Here is a 24,916-nt window from a genome sequence, read left to right as displayed (position 1 = left end):
GATAGGCAGACCCTCAGTTTCCAGTTCTTTGCTACCACAAAGAGAGCTCTTACAAACATTTTAAAACACACAGGTTTTTTCTGTTTTCTGTAATTATCTTTGGAAATAGAACAAATAGTAGTATTGCTGAGTCAAAGGGTATAGATAATTTAATAACTCTTTAGGCATAATTCCACATTATTCTCCAAAATGATTGGATCAGTTTGCAATTCCACCAACAATGAATTAATGTCCCAATTTTTCCACATCTCCTCAAAAATTTTCATTCTTTCCTTCTATCATTTCAGCCAATCTGGTAGGTAGAAAAATCTTATCTCAAGGTTGTTTTAATTTGCATTTCTCTCATCAGAAAACAATTTAGAGATTTTTTTCATATGATTGTAAATAGTTTTGATTTTTTTCATCACAAAACTGCTTGCTCATATCCTTTATTGTCCAATTTCCCTCTGGAGGATTACACTTGATTTTGCTGAGTAGGCTAATCTTATTTATATCATAGTTCCTTTTCCATCTAGAATATCACAATCTAAACCATCCACTCCTTTAACATGAAAGATGCCAAATCTTATGTGATCCCGATTGTGACTCCATAATATTTGAATGGTTTCTTTCTGTCTGCTTAGTTTTTTTCTCCTTGACCTGGAAGCTCTGGAATTTGACTATATGATTGTTGGGATTTTTAATTTGGGAATCTCTTTCAGCGGGTGATCAGTGGATTTTTTGAATTTCTATTTTATCTTCTAAGATATTGGGAAATTTTACCTTGATATTTCTTCAAATGTGTTGCCTAGGCTCTTTTTTTCATGGTGTGCAGGCAGTTTAGTAATTCTTAAGTTATCTCTCCTAGATTTATTTTCCAAATCAGTTATTTTTCCAAAGAGATGTTTCACATTTTTATCTTTTTTTTCATTCTTTTGACTTTGTTTTATATTTCTTGATATCTCATGGAGTGATTAGCTACCATTTGACCAACTCTAATTTTTAAAAACCGTTTTCTCTTTGGGTAAGATTTTGCATTTCGTTTTTCTATTTGACCTATTCTGTTTTAAACAGTTCTTTTCTTCAGTAAATTTTTGTGCCTCTTTTTTCATTAGGCCAAATTTGTTTTTTAAGGTATTACTTTCTTCAAATTTCTTATATCTCTTTTACCAATCTGTTAATTCTTTTTTCATAATTATCTTGCCTCACTTTCATTTCTTTTCCCAATTTTTCCTTTACTACTTATCTCTTTCTTCAATGCTTCTAGGAATTCTTGCTTGGCTTGTGTGGGGGGAATTGCCAATCACCAGTTTTCTTTGAGGTTTTGTTGGAAGCTATTTCCAGATTATTGTCTTCTTCCAAGATTGTGTATTGTTCTTCCATGCCACCTAGTAGCTCTTTATGGTTAAGTTCTTTTTGTTGTTGTTGTTTGCTCATTTTTTTTGGTTATTTTCTTTACTTTGAACTTCGTGTTAAAGTTGGGATCTTCTCCCCTAGGCAGAAGGAGGCATGGTCCCAAGCTTTAGGCTACTTTGATTCTTCTATTTTCAGAGCTAGTACTAAGGGTCTGTCAGTTTTTGGTACTTCCAAGATGGTGTGACCCTGGAAGAGGTGTAGTCATTGCTCTCTTGGCCTATACTTTGGTCTTTACCTAGGAAATATTCCTGTTTCCATGAAGCCACAACTTCTAGCACCCCTCTTGGCCCCAGAATGATGACCAAGCCCACTGTTCCCCTGAGATCACTGGTATTCCTTTCTTTCTTGGAACTAAGAACAGGGACTCTACTTCCTTGTGACTAAACACACATGCTCCTCCCTGTCCTGGAACTGCAACCCAGAAATATATATGGATGATAGAGTTACCAAACAATCTGAGGTCCTATACCTAGTGCCAGCAAAGGTCCCCAAAGGGGGGATCTTTCTGACCACGTGTCTGATCCCTTTGCAATTTCTGTGCTGAAAGCTCTAAAAGCTGCTGCTGCTGCTATAGTGACTGCCTCCAAGTCCTGAGCTGGTCTTTCTACCATGTGTATTTAGGCTGGCCCCAACTCTGGTGTCACAGACTTCATTCTCAACCTTCTAAGTTGTATTAGACTGGAAAAAAATATATCACCCTGACCTATTCTTGGCTCTGCCACTCTAGAGTTCATTTTAGAGTGTTATTTCCATGTTGTTTGGAGGGAATGCTGGAAACACTTGGCTGGGTTGCTGCCTCTCTTCCTCCATCTTTGCTCCACCTACAGGCTCTTTTTCATTTTTTTTTAAATTTTAAATGTTTATTTATTAATTTTTAGTTTTCAACATTCATTTCCACAAAATTTGGAGTTCCAAATTTTCTCCCTATCTCTCCCCTCCCCCAACCAATAACATCTTGCATTCTGATTATTCCTTCCCTCAATATGCTCTCCCTTCTATCACACCCCTCCTTTCCCTTATCCACATCTTCTCTCATTTCTAGTACGGCAAGATAGATTTCTATATCCCATTACCTGTATTTCTTATTTCCTAGTTGTATGTAAAAACATTTTCTGAACATTCATTCCTAATAATTTGAACTGCAACTTCTCTCCCTTCCTTCCTCCCCACCCATCCCCACTGAGAAGGCAAGCAGTTTAATACAGGCTATATATGTGTAGTTTTGCAAAAGACTTCCATGATAGTCATGTTCTGTAAGACTAACTATATTTCTCTCCATCCTATCCTGCCCCCATTTATTCTATTCTCTCTTTTGACCTTGTCCCTCCCCAAAAGTGTTTACTTCTAATTACTCCCTTCTTCTGTTTGCCCTCCCTTCTATCATGCCCCCCTCCCCACTTGTCCCCTTCTCCCATACTTTCCTGTAGTATAATATAGATTTTCATACTAAATTGAATGAGCATGTTATTCCCTCCTTAAGCCAAATGTGAAGAGAGTAAGCTTCACTTTTTCCCTCTTACCTCCTCCTTTTTCTCCTCCATTGAATAAGCTTATTCTTGCCTCTTTTATGAGAGATAATTTCCATTTCCAATTCCATTTTTCCTTTCCTCCTCCCAATATATTCCTCTCTCACCCCTTAATTTTATTTTTTAGATGTCATCCCTTTTTAATCAACTCACCCTGTGCTCTCTGTCTATACATAAACACGTGTGTGTGTTTGTATAATCCCTCCAACTACCCAAATATTGATAAAAGTATCAAGAGTTACAAATATTGTCTTCCCATGTAGGAATGTAAACAGTTCAACTTTAGAAAGTCCCTTATGATTTCTCTTTCTTGTTTACCTTTTCATGCTTCTCTTGATTCTTGTGTTTGAAAGTTAAATTTTCTTTTCAGGTCTGGTCTTTTCCTCAAGAATGCTTGAAAGTCCTCTATATCATTGAATGACCATTTTTCCCCCTAAAGTATTATACTCAGTTTTGCTGGGTAGGTGATTCTTGCTTTTAATTCTAGTTCCTTTGACTTCTTGAACATCATATTTCAAGCCCAGTCTGATGGAGGATCCCTAGCTCATAGTCTTATTTAAAGAGAACATACCTCTAGAAACTCCTTTGTGCACATGATATTTTGTTGATTTCATTGAGCTTTGTGGCACTATAAAAGTATCCTGGGAAAAAATTAATACTTACATATGGCCAAACATTGGCCATATAGGAAAGACCAAAATTCTGTTAGTCTCTAAATTGAGAGGCAGATAGGTAATTAGACAGAGGGAGAGAGGGAGAGAGAGATGGAGGTTGGTTGACCATTCTAGAAGAGGACCAAAATGACATCACTATGATAAAATTAAGTTTCAATGTATACAACTGTGGCTGATCAGAAAAATATGAACTTGGAATGCTCTACCACAGATTGGGCACAGATAGTCTGTGTGAACATTTGGAGTGGTTACTCCAAATTCCTTTGTGCTGTTTCAGTTCTGCTTTGCTCATAGAACACAGCACCCTTTCTGATGTGGGCATGCCATGCTGAGTGGTCCTTTGCCAGTATCTCCAATGTCACACAATCAAATCCAAAGTTCTGGAGAGAGACCTTGGGAAGGTCCTTGTATTGTTTCTTCTGACCACCATGTGATCACCTGCCCCATGTGAGTTTTCCATAAAATAGTCTTTTTGGTAAGCATAGATTTTGTATTCAAACAATGTGGCCAGCCCATTGGAGTTGTACTCTCTGAAGCATAGTTTGAATGCTTGGCAGTTTCATTCAAGTAAGAAGCTCTATCAGCCACTACCACACCATCCATACATGGAATCATCAGTTATAACAAATGGAGAAGTTTTGAATGCTGTGGTTAAGTTCATTTACCTTGGTAGTGTCCTTTCCAGTGATGTACACATTGACAATGAGGTTGATGCACACATTGCCAGAGCTAGCTCAGTGTTTGGGAGGCTCCAAAGAAAAGTTTAGGACAGAAGAGGTATTAGACTGACTACCAAACTGAAGGTCTACAGAATCATTGTGCTGACCTCATTGTTGTACGCCTGCGAGACATGGACAGTCTACCCGCACCATGCCAGGAAACTGAACTTGAACTGTCTTGGCAAGATTCTGAAGATCACCTGGCAGGATAGGGCAAGGTACCAGATATAGCTATATAGATGTTATATAGTTGATTAGATAGATAAATAGGTACACAGATGGTAGATAACCAGATAATACCTATAGGAAGAGAGATAGCTATATAGAAAGATAGATGGATAGTTAGCTAGATAGATGGCTATAATTTATATAGCCCTTTAAGTTTTGCAAAGAGCTTTACAAGTACTATCTCAGTTGATCCTTACACAACTCTGATATAGGTACTATCATTATTCCCATTGTATAGATAAAGAAACTAAGTCTGGTGGATGTTAAGTGGTGCCCAATATCACATCCATGGCTAATAAATGTCTGAAATCAGATGTGAACTGAGGTCTTCCAGACTCCAGGCCTGGCTGCCACAGTAATGAAGTGTATGTACATCATGGCCTCATGGTGTATGTGTTCTGAATATACGTACACAAGGTCTCTTCATGTGGGAATCGAAGGTCCTCGCGGCAGAGGCATTCCTTTTGGTCTTTGTGTGACTCGTACCTAGCACTGTGTCTGTCTTATAGCAAGGACTTAATGCAGGTTTGTTGATGGATGGATGAACTGACTGACTGATTGATTGATTTGCACTCAAAGATGTTTAGACCTCAAGGTCACCTGAATGCCTCAAAAGGCCTTGGCACAGGCAGGTGGTCCTATTACCCTGGTCTTAAGTTATGAACCCCAGTATGTTCAATGATAACCAGGCTTCCTGTGAAGTGTGTTATCAAACCCTAAAGCAGTTGACTGTGGATGAAGGAATGGAAGCAGATGGGAAATTCCTTTCTAACAAGAGGATCCTGGATCCTTTCACCACTAAGTTGATGTTGAGCTATGTGAAAAGGAGAGGAAAAGGGGGAGGGGGAGACTTCCAAAGGCTTAATCTCCCAGGTAGGTGGGGGGGCAGTGGGAGGCAGAGGGACCCAGAGAATGGGAAAGCAAGGTCCTGTGTTGTCAAATTGAAAGGGGCTTTAGAAAAACAAGAAAGTGAGCTTGAGAGCATGGGCCAATTAGCAAACTAGCGATCCTGGAGAAAAAACAGGCAGTTAATGAGAGGCCGGGCAACAAGATGGTTTGCGCCAGGGTGGCATGCTGGGGACCAGCCTGCAGCAAACACATTGTTCCCTAGAGATCCCTCCCTCCTTTGGCCTGCTGAATCAGAGGCCCAAGATTCAAGCAAAGCCACACATTGTTTGCTTTAAGACCTTAGCTCATGTGCATTTGAAGGCAAATTAAATCCATATCATTTTACTCATTTGCCATGAACTCACCAAAGTCTTGTTTTTTCTCTGCCCTCTTTGATGTTCAGGAAGCCTCTAGTCTTTTCTCTTCCTTTTCTTCTTTTAAAGGAGAAAGGTCAGTTGTGTTTTCAGAGGAATGAACTCAGGTATTAGAGGCATTACATGCCAGGGCACACAATGCCAGTCATTAATTCTGAAGACTAAATGGGAGTGTGCAGGATGCACCAGCCAGCTTAGTGGTCCTGGGTGATATCACAGCAGCAACCTATGCCTTAAAGGAGATTGCTTCAGAGGACTGCGGCTGAAGAAAATCATTCCCCAGTGGCCACCTCCTGGCAGTGAACCTTTCTTAAGTTAGCCAGGTGTCTAGTTATGGAAAATAGTCAACAGGTTACAGTGAAATGGAGGTTGGATTTGAAGGATAGTTGCAATCCTCGCTCTGACACTGCGTGAATTGGGCCTCAGTTTTCTCAACTGAAAAGTGAAAACAATAATATTCAGGAAATGTATTACAAATCTTGAAGCACTATGTCAAAATAAGTTGTTATCATTAGTAATAACTTACCCAGAAGGCTCTTGGCTAAGTGGGCAGCATGAGGTCTTGTGACTGGATTTGGAAGCAGCTTTTCAATTAATAGGGTTGGACCTCTTCAACTGAAAACAGATGACCCTGCAACAGGATGTAACGTCTTCCCCACTGGCCTTATCTCTGGCAAAGAATTGGAATGGTACAGCTTCAAACTAAAGAAATTCTCTTCCTCTGATGGTGTCCCTGAAGCTGACTCTGTGACTCAGAACATTTAGCCAGTTCACAGAAGGGTAGAATAATTGCTTCCTCTTCCTTCATCACGAGGACCACAACCCACATGGCCTGGATGGACCCCTGAGTCTGGGCCTCCCTGCTCCACGACTGCTTTCCCCAGATTTCCGGGGTCTCTTCTTCTAAACCTGGCATCCCAGATAGGCCCTACCTTACATCCCTGATATTAGTAAAGACAGTCACACCTGTGGACCAACCAGAACTCCTCCTATACACATCTTCTACAGTAAACCATGCCTGATTGCTTTAGTGATCAGTGTAACATACTTGCTCCTCAAATAATCATGGGCACATTTATCTATTCACATGTAAAATCTTCCTAAGAGAATGAAAGCTCTCTGAGGACAGGGGCAGATTTTATTCTATTTTTTTATCCTTAGTGATTAGCATGGTGTCTTGCATATAGTAGGTGCTTAATAAATGCTTGTTGAACTAGATTTGATTCCTGGGTTAGATTTCATAGATTGTCATGTCATGCTTCACATTATATGGGAAAGAATGAAGCTTCTAATGCTGTTTTGTGATCCCTTATTTCGTAGAAACAGAATATGAGTGAGGTTTAGGAAAATAGAAAAAATTCCCTCCTTTCAGTAACCTTTCCAAGTAAGTGGACATCTAGGTTCTACAAGAAGACCTCTAATAATGAAAAAAGCAAGTACTGCCCTCTGAAGCAGCCCATCCTGTGCCGAGGCAGTTCTAATTGTGAAAAAGAACAGAGTCTAAATCTGTCTTCTGTGACTTCACAGAACTAAAAATCCCAGGATCTCAGACCTAGAAAGAATCTCAGTCCCTGCCCCTAAGTCTGCGTCAGAATCCTTTTATTCATACGTCCATTTCCATGTTATAATGAGTATGGCCACTGTTCTTTTTCAGTTTTTTTCACTTCACATTTTTTCCATTGTTTTTATTTTAATTTATTTCATTCATGAATATATAAATGTAATATTAAATAATAGACATTATACTTTATTATTTCATAAAAATTTTCCCAGATCTTTGGGGTGGTCTTTCTTATTTGTCCTTCATAACTGCACTCTAATGTTCCATGAATGAATGAATGTAAAACATTAATTCCATATTTCAACTGCTCACTTGTCTACTGCATTTTTAAAGCAGGCTTTCAAAGCTAGTTCCATATCAGCAGGACTATCAGCCTAATTTAATGAAGTATATAAAACAATAATCTAAAAGACAAAAGATTACATCAATAGACGAAGGAAAAGTGATCAAAATTCAACATTCATTTATAATAAAAAATAACTTTTAAAAGAATGGATATAAGGCAAGAATGGGGTCTTTCAACTTTTATTTTAAATATTAGAACTGTATTTCAGTCTAATTCATTTCCTTTTGATTTATATGTATTATAGTTAAGCCTTTATAAAGCATTTTCCTGAGAATCTGTCCATGGGCTTCCCCAGACTGCTCGCGGGATTCACGACAAAAAGAATGCAAAGAACCTGGAGGATGGAGTTTTTTTCTTGACACGATAAAAATTGTCGGTACCTTAAACAAGTGCTAACATAGTGGAGAAATACTGGCATTACTTACATTAAAAATGTGAATGGAGCAAAGACTCCACCTTTCAGAGCTGAAACGTGATATAGTATTAAAACTTTGGTTATTATAGTAAGACAGGAAAATGAGACACATGGCTTTTTGATTCTAAGTTGATTAAGAGACTCTGTCCCCGCTTCAGTCTCCTTAGCTTCTGCATTTCTTCTAATTGCTTGTCTTAAGAGTTTAATTCTTCAGAATTCCCTATTCTTCTTGGACTGGCTTTCCCTTTTGCATTTTAAGCCATATGTTGATAGATATTGTACAAAGGACCTGAAAGGTCGTCCACACTCTTCATTCTGCTGAGTAGGAAATGGAGGCCCAGAGAGGTAAGTACTTATCAATGGTTATACACGTAGCCCTAATCAGTTCTGAACTCATTAGCCTAGCTCCCAATACTTCCAAGTTTGTTTCCAGAGGGCAGCTCCATCTGTCCCTTAGAGTTCTAGGGGTGAACCTCTAGGGACAAAGAGTAATCTTTATAATGCTATCAGATCAGCCCGCGTTTTTGGTGTATTCTCCCTAATATATTAAAAAAAATCAACACCAGGTAATATTTCCTCAATGTCAGAGGCTGGCCCAGAGTGATTAACAATTCATTTTTAATTTCACCATTTATCTCCTCAGTATCATTGATAAACAATTAGCTTTTGTAAAAGAATATTTACCGAGAATATTTAGAAAGAAAAGACTATGACAACCTCCCCCAACCAATCCAAGGTGACACTACCCCCTCTGCCACCTCAGTCACTTGGAGAAAATAAGGTATGATTTAAAGTGGGAGCTTTATAAAGTCAACATCAATATGATGAGCCTCCAAAAGTGAGAGGAAGGGTGGGGTGGAAAGGAGAACAGACTGCCTAAGAAGAGGCAAATCAGTCCAGGTGGAAACAACAGATCAAAGTTTCCATGTTGATCAGTAGTGAGTTTGGGCTTATGAATAGCCCCTGTACTGCCTGCTTGGGCAAGATGAGGAGATCCAACTTTTTTTAAGATGGTAGCTAAACAGGTGATAAAAACACCACCTTTGCCCCTAAAGTCTTTAGTTTCTAACCCATACTTTCCTAACCCCTCACAATGCCTGCTAGGAGCCATTCCTTTGGGTGGTAATCTAGATGGACACATGAATCAGCAGCAGTGCATAGCAGTGATCACATCTGTTCTAGACATGGTCATTGGAAGCAGGGCAGACACAGAGACTGCTCACGTCACATCTTCCGCTGCTCATCTCTTTGTCCTCTGACTATTTCTGAATGACTTCCCTCCCAGTGCCTCTGTGGCTCTAAATGTGCTTTCCTTAGAAGAAACGAAGATGTTCCTCCTTATAGGAGGCAGTGATTCCCTCACCCAGGAAATGCCAGAGGTTTCACTTAGCTCTGAAGGCTCAATGCTCTTCCCCTTCCCTCCCCAGTTTCCCAGCCTGGCGCCAGGTGAGGAGGCTCCTTATCACTTCAGGTTCTTTTGCTTCTCTATTTCCTCTTTGACATTTGACTGCAATTCTTTCAATGAATGAATCAAGCAATGCTTGATTCTCCCAATAAATGAAACAATAGAGCAGCACTTCTGCAGACTTTGTACCTCTTCTAGGACAGTGAACAACCTTCAGTGTTGGACACATAGGAGTCGCCTGGCAGCAAGAGAGACAGGTAGGTTCTCCTCCATAGACTGGCACAAAATCCTCGCTTGTCCTCCATACTTGCTAGAAGCAAGAGCTACCATTCTCTGTTGCTGCTATTAGCCATTTTTGTGGCCAACTCAATTGGCTGCAAAGCAATCTGTCCTTTCACCTCAGTGGGTGGGGCTTGTCATTCCCTGGGGGCTCCTAGCCAAGGATTATTTATGTTAAGCCTTCCTGAAAATTTCAAGGAATTTCTCTCCTTTCCCCCATAAAAATGGTGCTTGAGTAACTATAGGTCTTTGACTCATACTTGGAAGATTCATTCCAATCCCTACTTTCAACAAGAACTTCTCTGAATTTGTTAAACACCTAATTTATATGTGTTAATTAATAGGAAAAGAAAGCCTATAGACTTGTTTTTTGTCATCAGTACCTAATAGGACATACTGACACGTTCACATTTCAGCTAAAACTGCTTTTGTTGACAATTCAATACAAAGCATGAATTACTGTTGCAACATAATGAAATTCAATTTCAGTTAACCAGGTGCTGTATCTGAGAAGTTTAGAGTCAGAAAGACCTTGCTTCAAGACACTTAGATGTATGACTTTGGGCAAATCAGTTATTTCACACCCACCTTAGTTTTTGCTTTTGATCTGTAAAATGGGAATAGAATAGTATCTAGCTCCGAGGATTGTTGTGAGGATCAGATGTGGGTACATGCGCACATGGACACACACACACACACACACACACATACACACACACATACACACACACACACATAGACACACACACATACACACACACATACACACACACATACACACACATACACACACATACACACACACACATACACACACACACACACACTGCTTTGCAAAGCACTACATTTACATGAACCATCATTCTTTCTGGCAGACCCAAAGAGCAAACCGAGTTTATGCCCCCTCAGTAGGGAATTAGGAGGTGAAAGGATATGTGCATGATTCATTGACCACACTCAATGCACAACATACCTATGTCTTCCCTCTTCTTGAGGGGTGTATTTCATTTATATCTAAAGTACTTAGTAAACCATCCATCCAACTGAATTGCCAAATTCTCCCATCTTGCCTCTTTGGAGGTTTGGATTGTGTCTTTTTGATGTCTTGGGGACAGATTTGCTGGAGACAAGCTTAAAGGGAAATTATGGCTTAGGGCAAGAGCAAGGCCCTGTAAGAAACTGGATTAGAGCTCAGCTGTCCTCTGTTCCCCCCCCCCCCCACAAGTTCAACAACATGCAGTGAAGTTCCTATGGTGAATGACAGCAACCAGAAAAATTCCCTGGTGGATGGGACTGTTTGTGTAAGAGTTCATTGTACTGGGATCAATGAGTCTCTGTCACTGCAGGCCATCTGGTAGGACACAGAAATAGCTTCATTATACAGCTGCCTTCTTTGTAGTGGTTTTTAGTGTAGACGTTTTAGTCATATTGTGTACAAGTGAGATGCTACAGTCAAACACTTTGCAAACATGTGTTTGTCTTTTCCTGCTGAAGTCCTCTGGGTCTCTCAGATGGAAGGAGATACAAAACGAATTGGAGACTAGCTTCTTGGAAGCATTTCTCTACAAAGTGCAGGTGCATTTTCCCTAGGAGATCTGAGATTCACCCCTATTAATCTGGGACAGTGTTTCCTGGGAGTTTCCTCCAGTGGTCAGGAAAAAATGTGGAAACTTTCCTTGTCAGAGCATTGAGTTCTTGCCCATCCTTGGGATTTGTCACAATATTGTGCAACTCGCAGATGTGGAAGCTTCTCTTGAGATCTAAATGTTGCTAAGAGGATACCAATGAATCATTCAAGAAATATTTATTAAGTGCTGACTATGTTTCAGGCACTGTGCTTGGTGTTGGAGATACTGAGGCACAGATAAAATAGTCACCATCTCAAAAACTTCTATGTACCTACAAAAGGAAGCAACATCAATAGTGGTTGGTTTTTAAAGATCACTTTTGTGTTTGCAAAGGATTTTACATAAATTATCTCCTTCAATTCTCGCATCCATCCTGGGAAGTAGTCACTACTTTATTCCCAGTTTACAGATGAAAAAACTGAGGTTGAAGAGAAATGAAGTGACTTACTCAGGATCACACAACTGGTACCTCTCTGAGGCAGAATTTGCATTCAAGTCTTCCAAGCACCAAATCTAGAACTCTATCCAATATGACTCCTAGCTGCCAGAGGAACAAAATAAAAGTTGGGTGCATCAAAATTCAGGAATGGCCCTCAGTTCTTCTTTGGAATATATTTCAATATGTGCACAGAATCATAAAGGAACCACTTACTGAGCTATCAGCTAGGTAAGAGAGTGGACAGAGTGCTTAGTCTGAAGACTTGGGTGCAAATTGTGCCTCAATAACTAGCTATATGACTCTGGGCAAGCCACTTAACCTCTGGATGTCTCGGTTTCTTCATCCATAACAGCACCCACTTTGAAGGTGCTGTGAGGATCAAATGAGATGTTGTTTGTAAGGTGTTCAGCATAGTGCCTGGCACACAGTAAGGCCTTAATAAATGCCTCTTCTCTTTCCCACCCCCATCTTTTATTTTTGGTGTCATGGTCAACATTTTCAAACAGATAAACAAGAGCATCATTGCACCTTATGCAACAATACTTATTAAAGACAATGAAAAGGTAGAGAAATTCCCTGATGACATGGCCAAGACTCTGTGAATTAAATCAACCATATATTTTTATGCTCAATGACTGAAATAAGTGACAGTGATTAGAAAGACACCAAAACCCATAGGTAGGAAGAAAGAGAAGAGAGAGGTCAGCAGCCCAAAGACCAAAGAGAAAACTTAGCCCTTATACACCAGAAATCCTTTCTTGGAGACAAGTAACCAAAGGTAGTGATCATAGATGGCTTTCCTGGTGAGTGCCAGATTACACCAAGGACAATAAATTGATAGGATTTGGGAGAAAGGAAAATTGCTCCTTGTTGGAGGGTGACAGGTACTCCTAAATCACCTGTTGGTTATAGCCAGACCACCAATTCTTTAGAACAAAGATTAAAACTAATATGAAGCTAGGAGAAAGAATAAAAATAAGAAACAAATGAGAGAGTGGTTAATTTTAGAATTCCAAAACTAGGAATGCAGAAAGAAAAGGCTAGAGCGAACCAAGTATATCAAATGGAATAAATTCAGGTGGAAAAGTGTAGTGGAAATCATTCACTAGAATAGGGTGACCCAAAGAGCCTAAAAATTATCAAAAATGCCTAATTGACTTTCCAAGTGGCTTCTGAAGACCAAATTCATTTGAAATAAAAATGTTTATAGAATATTGCATCATCACACCAATTCTTGTCTTTACTCTGAAGTCTTTCAGAGTGTTCAAGTCTCTCTTGGTTGAATGTGTAGGGACTTATTACATTCTTGATAGAATTTCTCTGCCACTCCATTCCTTGCAACAAAGACTGGTTAATTAACTGCCCTTGTTTTCATTGGTGTTTTGTTTTTTTTGTTTTTTTGCAAATACTTATCATGAGTGCTACAAGGTGCTACAAGTGCTACAAGATCAAGTCTCTCAGGATCAAATGTTTCCTGTTGCTTTTGGGCACATGCTAAAAATCAATTCTAGTGCACAGGATTTCAAACACAGTAGGCACACAATTAATGCTTGTTGACTGATTAACCAGGGAAGGTTTCAGATAGGATATGAGATTTGAACTCAGCCTTGAAAAAAGTTAAAGATTTTGAAAGATATGGAGATGAGAAAGACATGCATCCTAAGCATGGGGGCACTGCTTGATAAGTGCCAGAGGGCAGAAGATAGAGAGGAGAACTTGGGGAATAAGTGGCATAAACATTTGGCTACAAAATAGAGCATTTGGGGGCAGAGTCAAGATGGCAGAGTAATAGCATAGACATTCTAGAGTGCTCCCGACAGGCCCAGTCAAACACCTGTAAAAAAATGACTCTAAACAAATTCTGGAGCTACAGAACCCACAGAATGATGGAGTTAAGCAAATCTTCAGCCCAAGACAGCCTGGAAGGTAGCCAGGAAGCATCTATAGTGCCACACTGGGGGCAGGACACAGTCCAGAGTGGGCCATGCCAGCACAGACAGGACCTGAATAGGTCTTGAGAAGACTGAATCTCTCACAATGTTTGCAGTCTCCAAACTTCAGGACACCAAAACTCCAAGGACAATTTGGAAGGTCAGTGGAAAATGCCTGTGGGAGCAGAGTGGAGTGGTCTGGCCCCAGCCATAGTTCAGCAGAGGAGAGAATGGGTGGAGGAAGCTGCGACAGCCACAGCAGCAGCAGGGGCAGCTGCAGTCACTGTTTTGGGGACTCTAGGCCCACAGTTTATGGGAAAATTGAACACCAGACAGTATACTTCCTCACCCCCACTGGAAGCAAAGAGCTACCTTAACAAAGAGCTCAAAATTCAAGTAAATGGCTGGAGAAATGAGCAAAAATCAGAAAAACAATCAGACTATTGAATCTTACTTTGGTGACAAGGAAGACTAAAACATACAAACAGAAGACAACAAAGTCAAAGCTCCTCCATCCAAAAACCTCCAAGAAAAATATGAATTGGTCTCAGGCTATGGAAGAGCTCAAAAAGGACTTTGAAAATCAAGTAAGAGAAGGAGAGCAAAAATTGGGAAGAGAAATGAAAGCGATGCAGAAAATCATGAAAAATGGTTCAGTTGCTTGCTAAAGGAGACCCCAAAAATGCTTAAGAAAACAATACTTTAAAAATAAACTAATCCAAATGGCAAAAGAAATCCAAAAAGCCAATCAGGAGAAGAATGCCCCCAAAAGCAGAACTGGCCAAATGGGAAAGGAGATTCAAAAACTTGGTGAAAAAAGTAATTCCTTAAAGGTTAGAATGGAGCAAATGGAAGTTAATGACTTTATGAAAAATAAAGAAATTATAAAACAAAACCAAAGGAATAAAAATAAATAGCTCACAATGTGAAATATCTCAATGGAACAACAACTGACCTGGAAAATAAATTCAGGAGAGACAATATAAAAATTATGGGACTACCTGAAAGCCATGATGAAAAAAGAGTCTAGACATCATCTTTGATGAAACTATCAAGGAAAACTGCCCTGAGATTCTAGAACCAGAGGGTAAAATAAATATTGAAAGAATCCACTAATCTCCTCTTGAAAGAGATTCTAAAAGAAAAACTTCTGGGGGTTTGGGAGGGTGGAGCCAAGATAGCAGAGTAGAAAGGTGGACCTGTAGAAGCTCTCCCCTCATTGCCCATGAAATACATGTAAAAATGACTCTAAACAAATTCTTGAGCAGCAAAAGCCACAAAATGAAAGAATGAGAGAGATTTCCAGCCCAAGACACCCTGGAAGGACAGTAGGAAAGGTCTGTTGCATTGGGCTTAGAGCAAAGCGCAGCCCATGGAGTGGAGTTCAGCCTTGGCCACACAACACGGCATGGACAGGACTAGAGCAGGCTGCAGGGCACAGAATCCAGGGTGGTAGCTGCAGTTCTCAGATTCCCTAACCCACAAACATCAAAGACAGCTTGAAAAGTTAGGGAGAAAGTTCTTTCACCTAGGTGAGAAGGGAGCAGGGTCCTGCCCTAGCCCCAGCCCCAGACACCTGCCGCATCCATTTTTGGAATTCTTGGCCCTAGGGGAATTGAATGGCTGATCTGGATCTCAGCCCTGAGTGAAGGTCCTGGGGTGAGGAGGAGAACTGGCCTGGTGGAGCTGGAGACAGCTGTGGAGAGGGAATTCTACTCAAAGATCCTGGGCAGAAAAGATTGTGGTTGCTTCCAGACCAGAGCACAGGCCAGGAGAGGAATAAACTCCTGTCCTTTGATTGTTCCACCTTGGAGGAATTGAGAACTTACAGGTCCATAGAGCATACCTTCCACTTGACAAAGGACTCGAAAGTCAAGAAACTGGCTGGGAAAATGCCCCCAAATGGAAAAATAAGACTATAGAAGGTTACCTTCTTGATGAACAAGTATTTTCCTCCATCCTTTTGGATGAGGAAGAACAATGCATACCATCAGAGGAAGACACAAAAATCAAAGCTTCTGCATCCAAAACCCCCCAAATAAATATGCAATGGTCTCAGGCCATGAGAGAGTTCAAAAAGGATTTTGAAAATCAAGTAAGAAAGGTGGAGGAAAATTTGGGAAGACAAATGAGAGTGATGCAAGCAAATCATGAAAAGAGAATCAATAACTTGCTAAAGAAGACTCAAAAAAATACTGAAGAAAATACCACCTTTAAAATAGACTAACTCAAATGACAAAAGAGGCTCAAAAAACTAATGAGGAGAAGAATGCTTTAAAAAGGACAATTAGCCAAATGGAAAAGGAGGCTCAAAAGCTCACTGAAGAAAATAGTTCTTTAAAAATTAGAATGGAGCAGATGGAAGCTAATGACTTTATAAGAAACCAAGAAATTACAAAACAAGACCAAAAGAATGAAAAAATAGAATACAATGTGAAATATCTCACTGGAAAAATAACTGACCTGGAAAATAGATCCAGGAGAGACAATTTAAAAATTATGGGATTACCTGACAGCTATGATCAGAAAAACAGCCTAGACATCATCTTTCATGAAGTTATCAAGGAAAACTGCCTTGATATTCTAGAAATAGAGAGCAAAATAAATATTGAAACAATACACTGATCACCTCCTGAAAGAGATATGAAAAGTAAAATGCCTAGAAATATTGTAGCCAAATTCCAGAGTCCCCAGGTCAAGGAGAAAATATTGCAAGCAGCTAGAAAGAAACAATTAGAGTATTGTGGAAATACAATCAGGATAACACAAGATCTACCAGCTTCCACATTAAGGGATCAAAGGGTTTGGGATATGATATTCCAGAAGTCAAAGGAGCTAGGATTAAAACCAAGAGTCACCTACCCAGCGAAACTGAGTATAATACTTCAGGGGAAAAAATGGTCATTCAATGAAATAGAGGACTTTCAAGAATTCTTGATGAAAAGACCAGAGCTGAATAGAAAATTTGACTTTCAAACACAAGAATGAAGAGAAGTATGAGAAGGTAAATAGGAAAGAGAAATCATAAGGGATTTAACTAAAGTTGAACTGTTTATATTCCTACATGGAAAGATAATATTTGCAACTCTTGAGACTTTTTTCAGTATTTGGGTAGTTGGAAGGATTATATACATATAGACAGAGGGCACAGGATGAGTTGAATAGGAAGGAATGATATCTAAAAAAAATAAAATTAAAAGGTGAGAGAGGAATATATTGGGAGGAGAAATGGAATGGGGCAAATTATGTCTCATAATGGAAGGGAAAAGGAGGAGGTGAGATGGAAAAAATGAAGCTTACTCTCATCATATTTGGCTTAAGGAGAGAATAACACACACTTGATTTGGTATGAAAATCTTTCTTACACTACAGGAAAGTGGGGGAGAAGAGGATAAGTGAGGTAGGGGTAGATGGAAGGGAGGGCAAATGAGAGAAGGGACTAATTAGAAGTAAATACTTTCGGATAGGGACAAAGTTAGTCTTTCACAACATGACTTTTATGGAAGTCTTTTGCATAATGATACATGTATAACCCATATTAAATTGCTTGCCTTCTCAGTGAGGATGGATGGAGAGGGAGGAAGAGAGAGAAGTTGGAACTCAAAGTTTTAAAAAATGAATGTTAAAAGTTGTTTTTATATGAACTTGGAAATAAGAAATACAGATAATGTGGTATAGAAATCTATCTTATCATACAAGAAAATAGAAGAGACCCTATCTCCTCTATATAAGAGAAGGCAAGAGTAAGATAGAAGGGAAGGCAGATTGGGGGAAGGGTTAATCAGAATGCACAGTTTCTTGGGGTGGGGGGGAGAGATGGAGAGCAAATTTGGAAACCTAAATATTGTGGACATGAATGTTGAAAACTAAAAATAAACAAATAAATTAAAAACTCAAAAAGATAAAAAAATAAAAATAAAAAAAAGAAAATAGAGCACCTGAAAGGGATAATGGAATAAAACTGGGAAAGCAGAAGGGAGTTAGATTAGATGGGACCTTCAAGACTAAGCTGAGGAGTTTCTATTTTATGGTAGAAATAATAGAGGACTGCTGATGGTGTTTGAGCAGTGGGAGGTCATTGTCTATATAATTTCTGCCTCAGTAGATGTGGAGAAGACAGAATAGAGAGATGGGATACTAGAGAGAAATGACTATAGCTGCAAAGGTAAGAGAGGATGAGATCCTGAATTATGATTTGGTCATGCACATGTTGGGGATTAATCATATGGGAAATATGTCATGGAATTAGAAAAGAGAGGACTTGACCACCAGTTGGAGGATGTGGGCAGGAGTGAGGGAGGTGGAAGGATCCAAACAAGTCTTAAGATACCACACTGGGTAACTAACAGGATGATGGCACCAATGAAAACCAATAGGGATGTTTGAACAAGGGTTCAGTTGGGGACTTATTGGAGATTAGATAGTTCTGTTTTGAACATGTTAAGTAAGAGATGCCAATGGGACACCCTGGAGATGTCCACAGTTTGTGATCCCAGACTGGAGTGCAAGAGAGAGGCCAGAGCTATAACGTATCTAATCCATTTTCTCCATAACTGCCAAAATTCTCTTCCTGTAACACATATCTGACCATCCTAGGGCTCAACTCAAATGCTGTCATTGATGGGGATTCTCACATAAAACACCAGCTCCTCTGCTTGCACTCTAAGCTCCTACGTATTCTGACTTCCACCTTCCATTCCATTTAATTTCACATTACTCTCCTTGAAGTATTCTATTTGGCAATCTGACTAGATTACCAGCAGCTCTGCTAGTTTAACCATACTTCTCCTGCCTCCATACATTCACATAAGGAAACTCTTAGGCCTTAGAGGCTAAATGCCAAGCATACCGTGAAGATTTTCTTGGTCAACTGATCAACAAACATTTTAGTGCCCACTATGTGTTGCAGGTACTGTACTTGGCATTCCATTGTACAGTTGTTTAAATGGTGTGAGGGTTAGTCATCCACCTTTGGTACCCACCTGTCACCCTATTCTCACTGTAGTTCCAAGAAGCTGCAGCCTGGGCAGTGGCCACACCCAGTGAAACTGTCACTGTCCATGGGCTATTTGAATCTGATACCACTGCCTTAGACCATGTAGCAATTAGAGGATGGTTCTTATTCACATACAATTCTATCAGTTCATTATCTGTCTTGGAAAAGAAATCTTCACCAGGGAACCTTGCAACAAAGGGTTTTTTTTTCTCCAGTAACTTATTACCCTTTTAATATCAGATTTATTGAATGTGTGTGTGTGTATAAAATCAAAATTACCCATTTTAGCTTCTGTGTTCCTTTCTATTCCTTGGCTGAGCAAGAACTTTTCTCCTGTTCATAGATCTGATACAGTATTTTTCTGTGTTTCTTTCATTTGTCATGAGGTGATGTTTTACATCTAGGTCAAATGCTGATTTAGAGCCTACTTACCTTTGTGTAAGGTATGAAGTGTTGGTCTTTGGGCTTCCAAAGCATCTCACAGTGTTATCTGAATTGAGCCTCACAACAGTTCTGTGAGATGGATCTACAGAATCTTGTTATCACCATTTTGCAGATGAGGAAACAGAATTAGGGATATTAAGTGACCTGCCTACATTTGAAAAGCTACTCACTTCCAAAGTTGGGATTTGAAGCCAGATCTTCCAGATCCAAAGCCTCTTACTCTCTCCAGGCCACTCCACAAGCCCTCATCCAGATCAAAAGGGAGTCTGTGAAGGGATCTACACCCTGGATGAAACACACCAGCCACTTCATAGCTCACTCACCATCTGTTAGATGGGTTTCAAGAGGATTTTCTAAGAAGCAGATAGACCAATGGGAGGAGGAGGGAAGCTGCTTGGGGACCTTGACCTCTTGCTATTTGTGGGAAGTAGCTGGAATCAAATCTGATGATATTTGCCTGGCCAACACCTGGGCAAAGAGGATGTTCATCCCTCCTTCCCACCTCTCTCCCAACCTAGGGTATGTGTTTATGTGTGTGTGTGTGTGTGTGTGCATTCACATATGTGTAAGCACTTGTCTATGTGCCCGCATGAGATCTATGCCTTCCTTATACTTTGAATATTTGAGGATCACAAGTCTCTCTTTGCATACACATGGAAGATACATGAGATCTTTGCCAAACCATACTTTAGAGCAACACGAGGAATATTAAAAGATTGTCTACCAGTGGGCACACAGTGGATCCTGCTAGACCACTACTGGGAACACATCAGCTGAGCTGCTCCCTTCAGGAAAATGCCTGCGTTGTCCAGAGCCCAAACCATTGGCCCACACCTCATCAGCCATATAAACAGGAGCAGGATTTATTAAACAGGTTTAGTCCAATTCCTCTTTTTGCTGCCTGTGCCTTCTTGGAATGATTCTCTTACTTCTCTTATTTTCTTGGTATGCCACCAACACCCCAAATGCTACTTGTCCTGTCCTAGGGCAGCTGTAAATATAATTCTTGCTAATGGATTCACTGCACCTAGTGGAGTATGTGGTCATGGGTGTAGTATTTGGGATCTCTGTCTGAGGTCACCGAGTGACTCCAAGTTAAATGGGCACTTTGTCATGTTCCCAGTATAAATATGTACATGGAGAGAGAGACAGAGACAGAGACAGAGATACAGAGAGAGAGACAGATAGACAGTGAGACAGACAGAGGCAGAGAGAGGCAGACAGAGAGATGGAGAGAGGAAGAGGAAGGAAAAAGGAGGGAGGGAGGAATAGGAGGAAGGAAAGAAGGAAGAAGGGAAGGAAGAAAGGGACAGGGAGAGGGAAGGGAGGAGAGAGACAGGGAGAAAGTTATGGATATGTATACAGACATAGGTGTATGTATAAATAATATATTTAAAGCTACAGATACTAGAGATGGATGGATGGATGGATGGATAGACACAGATAGATAGACAGACAGACAGACAGACATTAGGAGAAGGTAGAGGGGGAATGGGTTTGTTTTGTTACCTCCTTGTGAATGTGAATGTATTGAGAATCTTTCTAAGGGAGCACTAAACATTTTTTCCCCAAAAGGGGAAGAAATAAGTAAAAAAAAATCAGAATATATGTCAGTATCTCACCTAATCCTTTCTTACAATCATGCTGTTAAATGGAAAATGCAGTTCACTGGTCTGTGCATCATAATCACCCCACTCCACCAATACCTGGAGGCTCTTTAGCTAATCTCCAGGAGACATAAGTGTCGTCCTGCCTCACTTGTCCTTCAGGCTCAGAAAGACAATCCTCCGTGTCCAGCCTGCTCACTCACTCATCAGGTTGAGAATAACGGACAAATTGTTAGGCCACCACTGAAAATGGTAACTAAATGAATGGTAATCCACATGTGAAATTCACAAGCTGCTTCTTGTAGACCAGATGACTGATTGGATGGCAGGTGTGGGTCCCTTGTTCACCTGATGGTAAACCTCAAAACATAAACCAAGTCCTACAGGTAGAGATCAGACAAGGATTTCTCATCAGCTGTGTCTTGCCTTGAGAGTAATGTTCTCATATTTGGTTTGGAAAAACAGCTGCTACTTGACTATTTCAATTTGAAAGTCCATAGATGTCTCCAACACCACTTGTTTAAAGCCAGTCATAATCTTGACACCCAAGCTCAGCCTTCTTTCAGACTTCCCTATTTCTTTTGAGACTACTACCATCCTTCCTACCTCCCAGAATCACAAAATCAGCCTAGTCCTTGACATATCCCTCAGAATCCCTGCATGTTTTAGGTACCTTTTTCTTTATTCACATAGCCAGCTCCTTCATTCAGGCCCTTATCATTTCTCCCCTTAACTATTACAATAACCTCTAACTGGTTATCCTGTCTCATGTCTCTCCCGCCTTCAATCAACCCTCTACTTTGATACCAAAATAATTTTCCTAAGGTACAAGTCTGAGCAGGTTCTACCTTCTTCCCCCAGCCCAAACTTCAATGACTCCCTATCATCTCCAGTAAATTCCTGTTTGACTGTTCACAACCACAGTCCCTCCTACCATTCTAGCCTTGTATTCTATAGTTTAGTCATACAAGGGAACTTCCTGTTTTCATACAGGATACTTTATGTCCTTCCTCTGGTCCTTTTCATTAGCTCTCTCCCATGACTTGTGAGTTCCCCCTTTTAACTACTACCTCTTGCCATCTCTAGTTTCTTTCAAGATGTGGCTCAAACAATGGCTTCTATGTGAAAACTTCCCTGATGTGCCCCCTCCCCCATGTCTTGACCTCCCACCTTACCTTGCTTTTTTTTTTGCATGTCCTTCATATATACCAGTTCAAATAGAAATTTCTTGAGGTAAAGAATTGTTTCACTTTTTTCTTTTCATACTCAGCACCTAGTACACTGCCCAGCATATAGTAGGGGCAGAATACATATCTACTGATTGATTAAACAAGCTACTTTTAACAAGTTTTCCTAATACATTTTATTTATTTCATCAAATATTTCTCAATTACTTGTATATTTTAAATCATTTTTAAATGTTGAGTTCAAAATTCTTGTTCCCCTTGCCTCCCCTTCTCCCCTCCTCGAGAAGGCAAGCAATTTGACAGAGTATACATGTCAAGTCATGCGAAACACATTTCCATATCAGCCATGTTTCAAAAGAAAACACAAACAAAAAATCCAAGAAAAATAGACATTTTAAAAAGTATACTATTATCTGCATTTAGATGCCATTAATTCCTTTTTAAATTATTTTTAAATATATAATTTATTTATTTTCAGTTTTTAGCATTCATTTCTACAAGATTTTGAATTATAAATTTTCTCCCCATCTCTCATCTGCCCCCACCCCAGGACAGTGTACACCCCAAACACCCCTTTCCCCAATATGCCCTCCCTTCTATTACCTACCTCCTCCCACTCCCTTGCCTCTATTTCCCTGTAGGGCAATATAGATTACTATGCCCCATTGCCTGTACAACTTATCTCCCAGTTGCATACAAAAACAATTTTTACCATTAATTTTTAAAGCTTTGAGTTCCATGTTCTCCCCATTCCTCCCTCCCCATCCAACCTCATTGAGAAGCAAGAAATTTAATATAGGTCACACATGTATAGCCATGCAAAACACTTCTGTAACAGTCATGTTGTGAAAGACTAACCACATTTCCCTCTGTCCTATCCTGCTCTTCTTCCCCACCATTGTAAAAAGCCCTTTCTTGCCTCTTTTATGTGAAATGTTTTACTACATTCTACCTCTCTTCTTTTTCTCCCTCTCAACACTTAATTTTATTTTTTAGGTATCCTCACTTCATATTCATATACATATATATACATATATCTACATACATATAATATACACACATATATAAATATATACCTATACATCAACATGTACATATATGCACATGTGCATATACACATACACACATATGTGTGTATATATATATATATATATATATATATATATATATATATACACACACATTCCCTTTAATTACCCTAAAACTGAGAAAGGTCTCATGAATTACAAATATCTTTCCATGTAGGAATGTAAACATTTCAACTTTAATGAGTCCCTTATGGCTTCCCTTTCCAGTTTACCTTTTTGTGTTTCTCTATATTCTTGTATTTGAAAGTCAAATTTTCTATTCTGCTCTGTTCTTTTCAACAAGAATGCTTGGAAGTCTTCTATTTCATTGAAATTCCACTTTTCCCCCTGAAGTAGTACATTCAGTCTTGCTGGGTAGGTGATTCCTGGTTTTAATTCTGATTCCTCTGACCTGTGCAATATCATATTCCAAGCCCCCCAATCTCTTAATGTAAAAGCTGTTAAGTCCTGTGTTATTCTAATTGTGTTTCCACAATATTTGAATTGTTTCTTTCTGGCTACTTATAATATTTTCTCCTTGACCTGGGAACTCTGGAAGTTAGCTACAATATTCCTAGGAGTTTTCCTTTTGTGATCTCTTTTAAGAGGTGATTGGTGGATTCTTTCAATTTCTATTTTACCCTCCGATTCTAGAATATCAGGGTAGTTTTCCTTGATAATGTCTTGGAAGATGATGTCTAGGCTCTTTTTTTGATCATGGTTTTCAGGTAGACCAATAATTTTAAAATGATCTCTCCTGGATCTATTTTCCAGGTCAGTTATTTTCTCAATGAGCTACTTTATATTGTCTTCTATTTTTTCATTCTTTTGGTTTGGTCGCACAATTTCTTGATTTCTAATAAAGTCATTAGCTTTCATTTGCTCCATTCTAATTCTGAAGGAATTCTTTTCTTCATTGAGCTTTTGGACCTCCTTTTCCATTTGGCCCACTATGCTTTTTAAGGCATTCTTCTCCTCATTGGCTTTTTGGATCTCTTTTGCCATTTGGCTAAGTCTATTTAAAGGTATTATTTTCTTCAACATTTTTGAGAGTCTTCTGTAGCAAGCTATTGACTTGTTTTTTCATTGTTTCTCTTCCCAATTTTTCCTCCATTTCTCTTACTTGATTTTCAAAATCCTTTTTGAGCTCTTCCATGACCCAAGACCATTTTGTATTTTTCTTTGAGGCTTTGGATGTAGAAGCCTTGACCTTGGTGTCTTCTTCTGGTTATAAGCTTTGATCTTAATCATTGAAAGAAAATACCTTTTCATCAAGAAAGTAACCTTCTATAGTCTTATTCCATCCATTTTGTCATTTTCCCAGCCAATTACTTGACCTCTGAGCTCCTTCTTAAGTGGAGGGTGCACTGCTCCAGGTTTCATGGGCTTTGTGCAGCTGATTTCAGAGATACATCCAGGGACCTGTAAATTCTAGGCTACTCCAAAGTGGTATGATCAAAAGAGAGGTGTTTACCCTCTCCTGGACTGCATGCTCATCTGTGAACAACCACAAGCACTCGTTTCTGCCCTGGATCTGCAAGTAGGATTCCCTCTCCACAGTCACTACCAGCTCCACTGCAGTGCTCCTTCTTGCCCCAGGGCTACCACCCAGGACTGCCACCCAGATCAGCTGTTCCATTTCCCCACCCTCTGTAGGCTGAGAGCTCCATAAACAGACAGCCACTGCAACCACCACACTGGGGCTGGGGCTGGGGTTGGGATCAGTCCATGTTCTTCTTTCACCCAGGTGAGAAAGCTTTCCCAGTGACCTTTAAAGCTGTCTTTGACATTTGTGGGTTTAGACATC

The sequence above is a fragment of the Notamacropus eugenii genome, chromosome 3 (assembly GCF_028372415.1).
Source record: "Notamacropus eugenii isolate mMacEug1 chromosome 3, mMacEug1.pri_v2, whole genome shotgun sequence".
Taxonomy (NCBI): domain Eukaryota; kingdom Metazoa; phylum Chordata; class Mammalia; order Diprotodontia; family Macropodidae; genus Notamacropus; species Notamacropus eugenii.
This window is presented reverse-complemented; position numbering follows the sequence as displayed.